At 42.8% G+C, this 11464-nt stretch overlaps 1 pseudogene across 1 annotated transcript; it reads right to left on the bottom strand.

Annotated features, from left to right (window-relative positions):
• Positions 1-286: 286 nt before the first annotated feature.
• On the bottom strand, positions 287-1847 carry LOC307050052 (spermatogenesis-associated protein 2-like; annotated as a pseudogene). Its single transcript has one exon. The product of its transcript is annotated as a spermatogenesis-associated protein 2-like (transcript).
• Between the last annotated feature and the right edge of the window lie 9617 nt (positions 1848-11464).

Raw genomic sequence — 11464 nt, 5'->3', positions numbered from 1 at the left:
TTTGAGAGACAAAAACAAAAGAACGGAACAGGGAGTGATTAGCAAAACTGACTCTGAATGCAAGTGCCACAGTCTCTCTTGCCAGGTGGCAAAGCAGCCATCAGCTGACATATCTGAATCGATACAGGAACTCCCACGTGGGGCAGCTGGCCACACGATCCGCCCCCCCAACCACGTGGTCAAGTGCAGGCCTCTGCTTCTGTGATCAACGTGTTAACATTTCTTCCCCATGAAACCAGAAAGGTCAGTGGTGTAGCCCTTGTAGCAGGGAGGTGCAAGGTCGAGTCTATCTGTACACGAGATGGGAAAACTGGGCAGACTTTTAGTTCAGCTGATTGTTGGGCATGAACTTGTGCATCTCGCTCTTTTTGCAGCAGGGGTCATAATGGTAGGTGCTGAGGCAGGCGTCACAGGAGGCTTTCGAACACGGGGTGCAGGTGTTGGCGGCCCCTGGGGTCACAGAAGCCACAGCGGGAGGCGGCTGCACGGGAGGGCTTGGGTTTCGAGTGGAGGTGCGGCGGCCGGTCGAGGCCCTGCGTCTGGCCTGCATACTTCTCCCGCAGAGATGACCCGTGGGCCAGGCTGTCATGGGCGGAGGCCTTGCTGGGGAAGCCGCCGGGCTTGCAGGCTGGGGAGCAGGCGAGCAGGCTGTCGCAGCGCTGGCAGAGGGAGGAGCTGCAGGACAGACCGCAGTTTTGGCACTTGGAGAGGGCGGACTCTTTGGCGGGGGGCGAGTGCTTGTGGTAGATGGGGTGGGCATGATTAATGACCAGCCAGACATCTGGCCACAGGTCATCCTGCCTCCAGTATGTGGCCCTGGGCTCCGAGTCTGTGTACAGATCCACATCCTCCTGAGCGGAGAAGTACGTGCCACGCAGCAAGCCAAGGCCACTGTTGGGGGAGGGGGATGGCAGGTCATCCAGGCTGCCGTGGGGGGAGTTGGACATGGTCAGGAGCGCGGGGGACGGGTGGATGATCTCGTCCTTGAGGTCGTCCCCCAAGTCTGCTGCCACAGGCTCCTTCCGCAGGCTCAATGGGGTCTTCAGGGGCGGCTTCCGGCTCTCCCAGTAATTGTCATAGGTGTCCACCGACCTTGAGGGCTTGGTCACACGGGGCTTGTAGTAGTCCTTGGCTGCCCGCTCGCTGGCTGACTTCTGGAGCACCACGCGGGCCATGGAGGTTGTCAGGTACTCCCAGCCCTCAGCCCGCCGCCGTAGGGCATCTGAGCAGCCTCGCACATCCTCCGCGCTGCTCTTGCGCTCGCTCACCACGTCCAGCTCAGAGTAGCCTTTGTCCTTGACTTGGGAGTGGATTTCCAGCATCTGTTCACACTCCACCTTGGCCAGAAAGAGTTCAAAGGAGACCATCTTCACTTGGAGGGTCTCTACCAGCTCTTTGAGTTTGTACGCAGTCCCCAACTCGGGCACGTAGCCCATGTAATTCAGGATGGTTCAGATGTCCTCTTCCAGTAATGTGGACTTGACATAATAAACAAAGGGGCCCGTGTAGGTCTTGATGCTTCTGAACTCCTTCTTCCACGGGCAGAGAAAAAGGTTGACACCCACTGTTTCGAGCACACTGAAGGCACAGTGCAGAGCCCACAGACTGGAGGAGCTCAGTGAGTGCAGAGAGCTCTCCACCACCTCATAGAACTGGGTCAGCCAGAATCGATAAAAGGGATCCACCTTGTGCAGGCTGAGCAGGGTCGAGGCTGCCATCCGCAGGGACTCATCACTGCCAGGCCACTGCTTGCTGGGGGTAGTGTCCACTTTGCCTTCATGGAACTGCACGTACTTCCGAAATAAGTCATCCTTATATTTTGCATCCATTGAACTGGGCTTCCCCATCCGATCCGATCCAGGGACGGGGGCTACCTTATTTGCTCCATGGCTTCTGAGTTAGAGGCAGGAACATTGCTAAAACCATTGACATGTAGCCTGCCTGGACCATCAGAATGCTCCCGGCACTGCCGCCAAGGACGCCCCGGCTGAGGGGAGCAAGAAGGAGCCACGGCCGCCGCTGGAGCCAGGCCCGGCTGAGCTCTCGCAGCTCCTGCCGGCTGCAGGGGACAGAGACCAGTAGCCCTGGGCCGCGGCGACCCGGAAACACTCAACCAGGAAGTGACGTCTCTCGGAGGCGGGTCCAAAGGGAGGCCCGGCCACGGCTATGCCCTGGGCTGGGGTGAGGCCGTTGCTCGCCGCCGGCGGCGGAGGAAGAAGCGGGAGGCAGAAGAGTGAGCAGAGAGGCCGCGAAGTCCCGCTTTGGGGCCTAAAGGCCCACTCGCAGGCAGATTCTTAACCACTGCGCCACCAGGGCAATTTGATGGAATTCACTTTACATTATGTAGATGCCAACTGAAGCACCTTAATCAAATCATCCCAAAGTGGCTGTAGCTTGACTTTTGTGTCATCCAAACTGGTCTTCAGGGGACCTTCTAACCAAATAAACTAAGCCAAAGCTACTTCTGTCTTTTTTTTTTTTCAGGACTCACAAAGATACAGTCAACACACAGTCAGCAATAGATTGATTTTGGCCTTTGGGAAGTCACATGGCTTGATGTTCAGAATCCCCGGCTGCTTCGCAAGGTCAAGCATGCCTTACTTAAATGAGATATTTATTCTTGAGGACACGCTGCCATTCCTAAAATTTTCTTGAGGACCTAAGGAGAGCATTTCACTTGAGGGCATTTTCATTGGGGGAACTTTATGGTTGCCTGTGTAGTCTGTCAAAAAAAAAAAAAAATCACCTGAAGGTGGTCTTAATTTAACTTATTACTGAAAGGAAAATGTGCTGAGATAAAACTACTGCAGGATAAGCAGGCTTTTAGGCCCCTTCTAGTATGTAATATTGAAAAACTGTAATATGTTTTTCTGAAGGGATTGGTAAGATGTGGAGAGGAAGTTTTATTTAGGAATTGCACATTTTAAAAAAGCAAAGTTTTCTTCTCAGAGAAGAGTCCCTTGATAAATACTATACTTCAATAGTAGCAATTTCCACTGAGTTTCTATAAACGTTATCATATCTATATGTTTACATCTATCATTTTAATAATATTCACATGTTGCTTTTAATTGTACTTTATTCCACTTTTTCTCTTAATAAAATTTCAAATCCACTAAGTACATATGGATTGATTCTTCAGAGTTCATACGACAAAGATTTATTAAGCACCTACTATATACAGGAAGTACCTATATTATTCTAGAAGATAGCAGGATATAATAATAGGAAGTATTTACTTTAAAGGCCAGCGACCTTGAATTTAAACTCAGCTTTTACAGTTACAGTCTTATGACCTGTGGCCATCTGACTTCAGTTCTCCAAGTCTCAGTTTCCTCATATGTATAACAGTACTAATGAAGCCTTATGGACAAAATTGCTTGGAGAGTTCAATAAAATAATTTTCAGAGACCAAACATTTCCTAATATATAATATGTATGCAATAAACGTAAGCCCCTCCCCAAGCCTTATATGTCAGGTGCTGGAGAGCTACATGATATATGTGTCATACACACAGGGGCAGGGATAACTATGATATTTATAACTCAAATCTGTGCTAACATACTAATCATTCTAAAGACAATCCTGCTTTACACAGACTCCTTGGTTATACCAAGCAGCAAGCATTAAATGAGCCCTGATATTTCCAGAGCTGCATTTTATCTCATTTGGGATATTTCCTAAAAAAGTGTAAGAAATCTTGGCACTAGCAAATCTAAATATATTCATAGATTTGTCTTCAGCTTGTCATATGCATTCTCTTAAATATAAGGCACTTTATAGTTTATAAATGAGCACAGTTAATTCACACGCCCCGGGGTGGTTTTGATTTGCTTGCATTTAAAAAGGAACACTGTGTCAAATGATGGGGTTTATCCTTTTAATAATTAGGAAGAGTTCTATTAAATTCCACCAAGGCCATTCTTTCAACTTTAAGGTTGCAATCTCTATTCAGAAGAAAGATTTTAATTACCTCTTTAACCCCTCTCAATTCCACTATGATTTATAATGATTGTAATTTGCCTCCTTCTGGGCCAGGCATCCACAGCTCTGCATGCTCTCTCTCCTATCTTAACTGCCTTCTCAAAATTGAAACTTCATTAACACCTTACTCATAACTTGTTTCTCAGAGTCCTTCTGGTAAAAGGAACATCCATTTGACACCCTGAAGATTCAGGAGGACTATGCTAATTTGCATTGCAGTTTGCACAGTTTTTGTTGCATTAGTTTAAGGATTAGAATTAAAAAGTGACATGTCTTCCCTTATCATATAATTGTGTGAATACAACTCTTAGAATACTCTGGATCCAGCCTGAACAAAAACTTAATGGAGAAAAGAGGGGATAGAAGAGAGAAAGTATCCAGGCTAACGCTGTGGTCCCATATCTAGAAAAGACTACAGAGAAGTTATGGATAGACCCGTTTGGGTCCATCTGGCTCCATTTTCACTCCTGGTGTTACTCTTTCCTAAATTCAGAAATGCCTTAGTCAACTCCTTTACTAATTTTCTCAAATCTAACTGCTGTCCTTGTCTCTGGCCGTTAATTCTCTAGCTTAGCTGTTTTGGTCTTTTCCTGAGATAGGTGAAACCACATTATCCTTTCTTTCTAGTTTTCAAAACAATAATGAATTTGTAAGTCCCCAGGAGGATGTTATTCTTCTGTAGGGCAGTAATAATGACTAAAACGGTTAATAAAACATTGCAGACATGAACTCCCAATGCATAGTGCAGCAGAGAAATTGGGAATCAGATTCTGGAGTCCAACTCCCTGAGAATGAATCCCAGGTTCACTATTTTCTAGCTGTGTAACCATGAGAGAGCTACTTAAAAACCTCTGAGCTTATTTCTCATCTGAAACAAATGGATAATAACAGTATCTACTTCATAGGGGTTTTTGATGATTAAAATAAGTTACCTATTGTAATCCAAACGGGAAGTATAGCTAGGGTCAATAAATACTAGCAAATTGTTATTACAGAAAGATACCTTAATTTCATTTTGACTGGATCATAACAGAAACCAGGTCACCGAAGGAACAGAACCCACAATGAAAAATCCCATGAGAAATGGGTCTGTGAAAAGCCAGAGGCCATAAATGATTTTTTGACATGTTTTATTAGAGAAAAACATTTTCTCTTTATTTTGAGAAAAGCACTTAGATCCGTCAGGATTAAAGAAAAAGAACGAAGCAAGAGCAGAATAGCACAACTCAACATGATCCATCACTGCAGAGGTAGCCTCTGATGCAACCATCAAGCTACAATCAAAAGGCTAAATGAACAGTATTGTTGCAAGAAATGAGAAGAAATGAGAACCCACTAAGGGAAACTACCGCCATGGGCTCTTGAAAATTCATCTCTCAGAAAATGAGGCAAAAAAAAAAAAAAAAAGATCATGCCAAGTCTTTTTAATTGATGAATAATTTATGGACGACCAGAAGGAGCATCCATCCAGGCAGCTGATTAAATGCAAAGTATTTTGATAAGCAGAAAGTTACCACCACAGGCCTCACAGTGAAAGGAAAGCATCCCCAGCAATCAACGCCAGTCTATATGTTGATACGTGTTACCCAGTCTCTTCCTAGAAGCTTATTACCCCATCCCACCCCGCTTTATCACTGGCAGAAAAAGTTACCTCCTCTGTGAGTTTCTTTCTCCTGTCAAAATGATAGAGGTTAAATGTGGATAAGAAAGGCAATTAAAATAGATCTGTCACAAGTATGCTATCCCAGTGTGCCATCCTGATTTCCTTCTCTAGTGTGAACTGCTACCAGAGGATGGTAATTGAAATTTGTCAATGTTGACAGCTGATGACTAATATGCAGATTTTCATTACATATCCCTCCTGGAATGGAAAAGAGATGAGTGCATATTAAATTCCAGATGGAGGCAGCTGTAGGACAGGGAAATGCAGACACTACTCAAGCCAGCCACGCAAGAACTGTTTGGGAGAACTATAAGATCCTCTGAAGTTAATCTGTATGGAAATAGAGATGGCATTGTTTTTCTTCATTTTTCCCTGAGTAGCCGCATCATTTTCAACATGACCATGTATCCTCACAGTCCATTTATGTCAATATCAGCAGGAAGCCTCACCCACTAACCTTTGGCAGAGTCAGTTTGAAAAAGATTAGCTGAACTACTTAAGTTTGAAAATGTTGTAATTTTATAATGTAGAAACCCAGAAGTCTAGTATTCATCTGTGTGATTTTATATTTTGTATGTGGTTTTCTTGTTTATCAGAATAGCTAAAAGAAATCTGATTAATTATATTACCCAAGTAGAATTCTGCCAAAAGATACAAAGAAATCAACGTTAGCTGAAATTTTACTGAGTTTTGGCACTGATCAAGATTGAATACTCCTTCTCATGGATTTCTGGTGAATGGGCAGAAAGTGAAAGGGCTCTAAACTTGTGGTGCAATATCCCAGTTAACTAACATAACAAACCACCCCAAACTCGGCAGAAGAAAACAATACTTCTTTATTATATCCCGTAAATCTGTGGGGCAGGAATTGGGGCAGGGGTCAACTGGGTGATTCTTCAGGTACACATGGCACTGATGGAGTTCTCCCCTTAGTACTCAGCTGGCAGATAGGCGGGTCTGGAGGGTCTAAGATGGCTTCACTCACATTTCTGGTTGTATTAACTACATTTTCTTATTTTCTGTATTCTTGATGCTCTGGCATCTGGGCTTCTGCTGACCTGGGAGAGACTGCCTCTCACAGGGCTAGCCAATTCCTAGAGATAGCAAGAGTACCTTTCATACACAAACCAACCCAATCCAAAATCTTTATCCCTCTTCTCTTTATTGGGCTCTCATAGAGCATTTATACTCGAAGCTAATATTCCTCTGCTTTAATCACCCCACAGCCAGGTACCAGACAACTAGGGTCAGCCCCTATACCTGGAAGGCCACTGAAATTATTCAAATTAGCCAATTTCCCTGCTTTCCCTGCCTCTTCCATTCCTTCCCACAAGAACCAAAATACAGGCTCTTGTCCATGCTTTCGCCTTACTCCTCTGCCGTCTTATCAACTCCAGTGCGTCCTCATGTGGCCCTGTATGGCCAGGCATGCCCTTTCTTTTCAGAAACTATGAGTATCAAACTATCTTTTCAATGGAAGTCACCTCCTGATTTACTGGCTTCACTACACATGCATAACAATAAAACCTACATTGAAATATTAAAAAAGATCAAAAAACAAAAAAACTGGTGCAGTGGCAGAGATAGTTGGAAGGCTAGGGTCTGCTGGAACTGTCACGGGGAATACCAGCACATGATCTCAGAGTCGGCAGACTTCTTACATCACAGCTCGAGGCACCTAGAAAGAGTGCTCCAAGAGACATGAGCAGAAGCTGCAAGGCTTCTTATGACATTGCCTTGAAGTCTCAGAATGTCTTTTTCTCTGAACTGGTCAAGGAAGTCACTAGGTGAGCCCAGATTCCATGGAGATGAATTAGCCTCCATCTCCCAATGGGCAGGGTAATAGAAAATTTGCAACCATCTTTAATCTACTGCAAACAAGCTAACTTCAGGCAAGCCCTTAAGGATCCCTAATTGAAGATCGGTGCTGGTGGTAATTCTAAAGGAATTCTAAGGGAAGTTGTTTCCTAATTTTGAGATCTCCTGGGGATAAGACAGTCATCTCTAGGAGCATTACCTAGGATTTCTGCATGATTTCAGGCCCAGTTTTATCTGATTAGTATAGTCACTGGTGCAGAAAGCAAGAAATAAAAATAATAGGGGTGGGAGAGCTCCACTTCATGCCCATGGGAAGAGTGACACAAATAAATATATCTCATTTCATGGAGGGAGGCATGACAATATGATGATTATAAAGAGCTAGGAGACAGAGGTGTGCAAATGCCCCTGTGAGGCATTACTGTTGGGATTGTATCCCATTTGTTTTCTAAACCACATGCTTTCTAAACATATATTTGCATTTGGGTATAATGAGTGTAATTTTCTCTTACTGACTGAAATTACTTTAAATGTGAAAATGATGAAGCTTAAAAGTGAATAACTCAGCTGATCAATCACCAGCATGCTAAAAGCTCCAGATTTCACCAAGAGTGCTTTCCCCCATCCCCCAACCTGGGACCGGCTAGCTAAGAGCTAAATCCTATGCCAAGAGTGTATTTAGTATTCTTGGGTTCACTCAATCTCTGATGAAAATGTTGTCACCGGGGCCTCCCTGGTGGCGCAGTGGTTGAGAGTCCGCCTGCCGATGCAGGGGATACGGGTTCGTGCCCCGGTCTGGGAGGATCCCATATGCCGCGGAGCGGCTGGGCCCGTGAGCCATGGCTGCTGAGCCTGCGCATCCGGAGCCTGTGCTCCGCAACGGGAGAGGCCACAACAGTGAGAGGCCCGCGTACCACAAAAAAAAAAAAAATGTTGTCACCACCAAAGAAGAGGGCTGAAAAATGCAAAAGGCGTGTTTTACTCTTCTTTAGCCTCAATGACAAAGGACATTTAGATGTGCAATTAAGCATTTTTTAAAATACTTTGTTTATTTTTCTATCAACATGGGGTAAAATATGAATACATCCTGAATCTATCTAATTACATAAAGAATATTGCAGAAGCAACTTCCTTACATTTCATTGAAAAAGAGCAGTCATACTGCTGGACTACATTCAAGAAGTCATTGCTTTCCTATCACCAGGCAATTGTGTTACTTTACATAATCAGTATTCAGGGGATGGTATTTTGCTAATAGGCGAAATCCTACAATGACAATTTAAATGGTTTGAAACATGCATGAGATAATTTGGAGTCACAGCTCTGCCAATTGCTAAGCAAGTGCAGCAGGAATGTAGACTCTCTAAGCATGAAGAGTGCTGTTGGGGGAACAGCCTGTCCTGTTTGATCAAGGAAACTTTGCTCACATCAAGTCAGGAGCTCAAGCCAGCTAATATCATCATTTCAGACTCTTACTAGGGGAGATTAAGTGTCTTCACTGGATAACTCCATCGCTTACCATGGGTGGAAACAAAGAACGGGCAGATGGTTTTCAGTGGTTAGGAGTGCAGACTAAGGCTAGAATAAAAAAAAAAAAAAATCTCGGTTTGAGCCCGGGCTCTGCTACTAATTACCTCTGTGAGTTTGGGTAAGTCAGTCAGTCTCTCTTAAATTGACTCTTCATCTGTTTAAAAAGTAAAAACAGGACTTACCTCCTAGAGCTATAAGGATTAACTGAAATATTATACGCTCAACAGCTCAAAGTCTGACAAGTACTCTGTAAAAGTTAACATCTGGTGTTTAAAATGGGAAATTAACATAATTTGGAAATGACGAACCCCACATGAATGGGCTTTAGGGGGTCAATGAATCCACAGAAAATGTGACAAAATTCTGAATTTTTCTGGGAAGAAGTTTCATAGATTTCATTAAAGTCCCAAGTGGGCTCATAACAACAACAAAATAGTAACTATCATTACCTTATGTATTTGACAGTATAAAAAATGCATGTTTATGAACCTTCAACAAATATTCTTCAAGTTTTACTAAGTACAGACACCATGCTAAGTTCTGAGGATGTCACGATAAGTCTAAGTACCTTCCCATAGAGAGGTGTGTGTGGAGGAAGGGAGAATGAACATCAGTGATTAATCCATAAATAAATGTGAAATGTGATACATATTATGAAAATGAAGAGCAGGGTACACATGGCAGGAGAAAACAATCTAGATAACTTTTTAGACTGCTGCACCCAAGCCTTACGTTTGAGTAGATCTGGCTTCCTGGGTTGGGGTGGCAGGGGGCTCAGTCTCCTCGCACTTGGCTGGGATGCATTAGGGCTGATGGCTACAGCCCTAGGCCATGTGGGTGGGGCTGTGTGTGTACCTACTGTGTCTCTTCAGGGGTCCTCCTCCGTGCCCACATCTTCCCAAAGTAATCCAGCGCTCCTACTGGTGTGGCTGAAGTCTAGATGTACCACACAGCTGGCCCTTTTTTCCTCTTAGAACTGATTTACTGTAAAACCTTAGCATACTGGGACCATAACATACATTTATTTTTTCAGGACAACAGCCTCCTACAATATTATTTCAAGCCCCCTTTCCTGCTTGAAAGCCATTTTCTAAACAACAACATCAACAAATTTGTAATTGTATATGGTAACAGATGTTAGCTAGAATTATTGCGGTAATCACTGCACAATATGTATAAATATCAAATCATCATGCTGTACTCCTGAAACTAATATAATGTTATATGTCAATTTTACCTTGATAAAAAAAGAAAAAAGCATTTTTGTTTTTATTCTTTTTAAATGTCTATAAATATATCTATATACAAATATAAATTTACATAAGTGCATTAATCAATTATAACATATTTGCCTTTGTGGTCTTTTATTTTCTTTTGCTCTGTTTCACTTCCACCTCTCCCTCCCAACTACATCAGTGCCCCTATAACACTGCCCTTATTAATAATTCAGCTAGTATTAAATATGTATCTATATGAAACTGTGTTATTATCCATACTCATAGAGTCATTTGTGTGTATATTTATGTATATATAGAAAAATAATCGTATTAACAAACACCCTTCCTCATCCTGTGCTCCTTAGTTAGCAGTATCTCTTGGCTATTCTTCCAAGTCAATTATTATAGCTGTATTTAAATTTTTAATGGCTGCATAATATTCCATAGTATGGATATGCCATGATTGTTTCTGTCATTTTTCTAAAGTTAGTCATTTACTTTTTCCAGGATTTTATACCATGAACGAACTTGCAATAATTATCCCTGTTCATATATTCTTACATACTGGTAATTCTCAAGAAGGGATCTCCTCAATCAAAAGTTATATATGTTTGTAATTTTAATAGCGATAGGCAGTTGGTTTTCCAAAATGACTAAGCAATTGACATTTTCTTACCACCTATCTTCACAGGTACATGTAGGATACACAGTGTTAACTGCTGTACCCTATTCCCAATCTGTATCCTGCCCAAAAGAACTTTATCCTACCAGTTGCATAAGTCACAACCCAACTTTCACCACCCTAATGATTCTATGCCTTGAATTCCATTTGATCATTGAACATATATTTATTGAATGCCTACTGTGTGCCAGTTACTTTTCTGGGCACCTTGGGATATACGGGTAAACAAGACAGCTGAAAGAAACAATGAACAAATGTTTCCAAAAGTAAATTTGAGGTGCTGGGAAGTATGTGTTAGGGAAAGATCACATAGTCTGGGGAGACTGTACTGAAGGAAGAAATATTCAACTTTTTTTCCTCTTTTAAACCCTTTGCATTAGTTTCTTATGGCTGCTATAACATGTTACCACAAATGTAGTGCCTTAAAACACTTTGCTCCCCTTTTAACTGTGTGTATTAGTTTCCTGATGTGGTGCTGATAAATTACCACAAACTTGGTGCTTTAAAACAATTGGCATTCAATCAAAACTACAATGAGGTACCACCTCACACCCATCAGAATGGCCATC

The sequence above is a fragment of the Hyperoodon ampullatus genome (assembly GCF_949752795.1).
Source record: "Hyperoodon ampullatus genome assembly, chromosome: 3".
Lineage (NCBI taxonomy): Eukaryota > Metazoa > Chordata > Mammalia > Artiodactyla > Ziphiidae > Hyperoodon > Hyperoodon ampullatus.
This window is presented reverse-complemented; position numbering and strand designations above follow the sequence as displayed.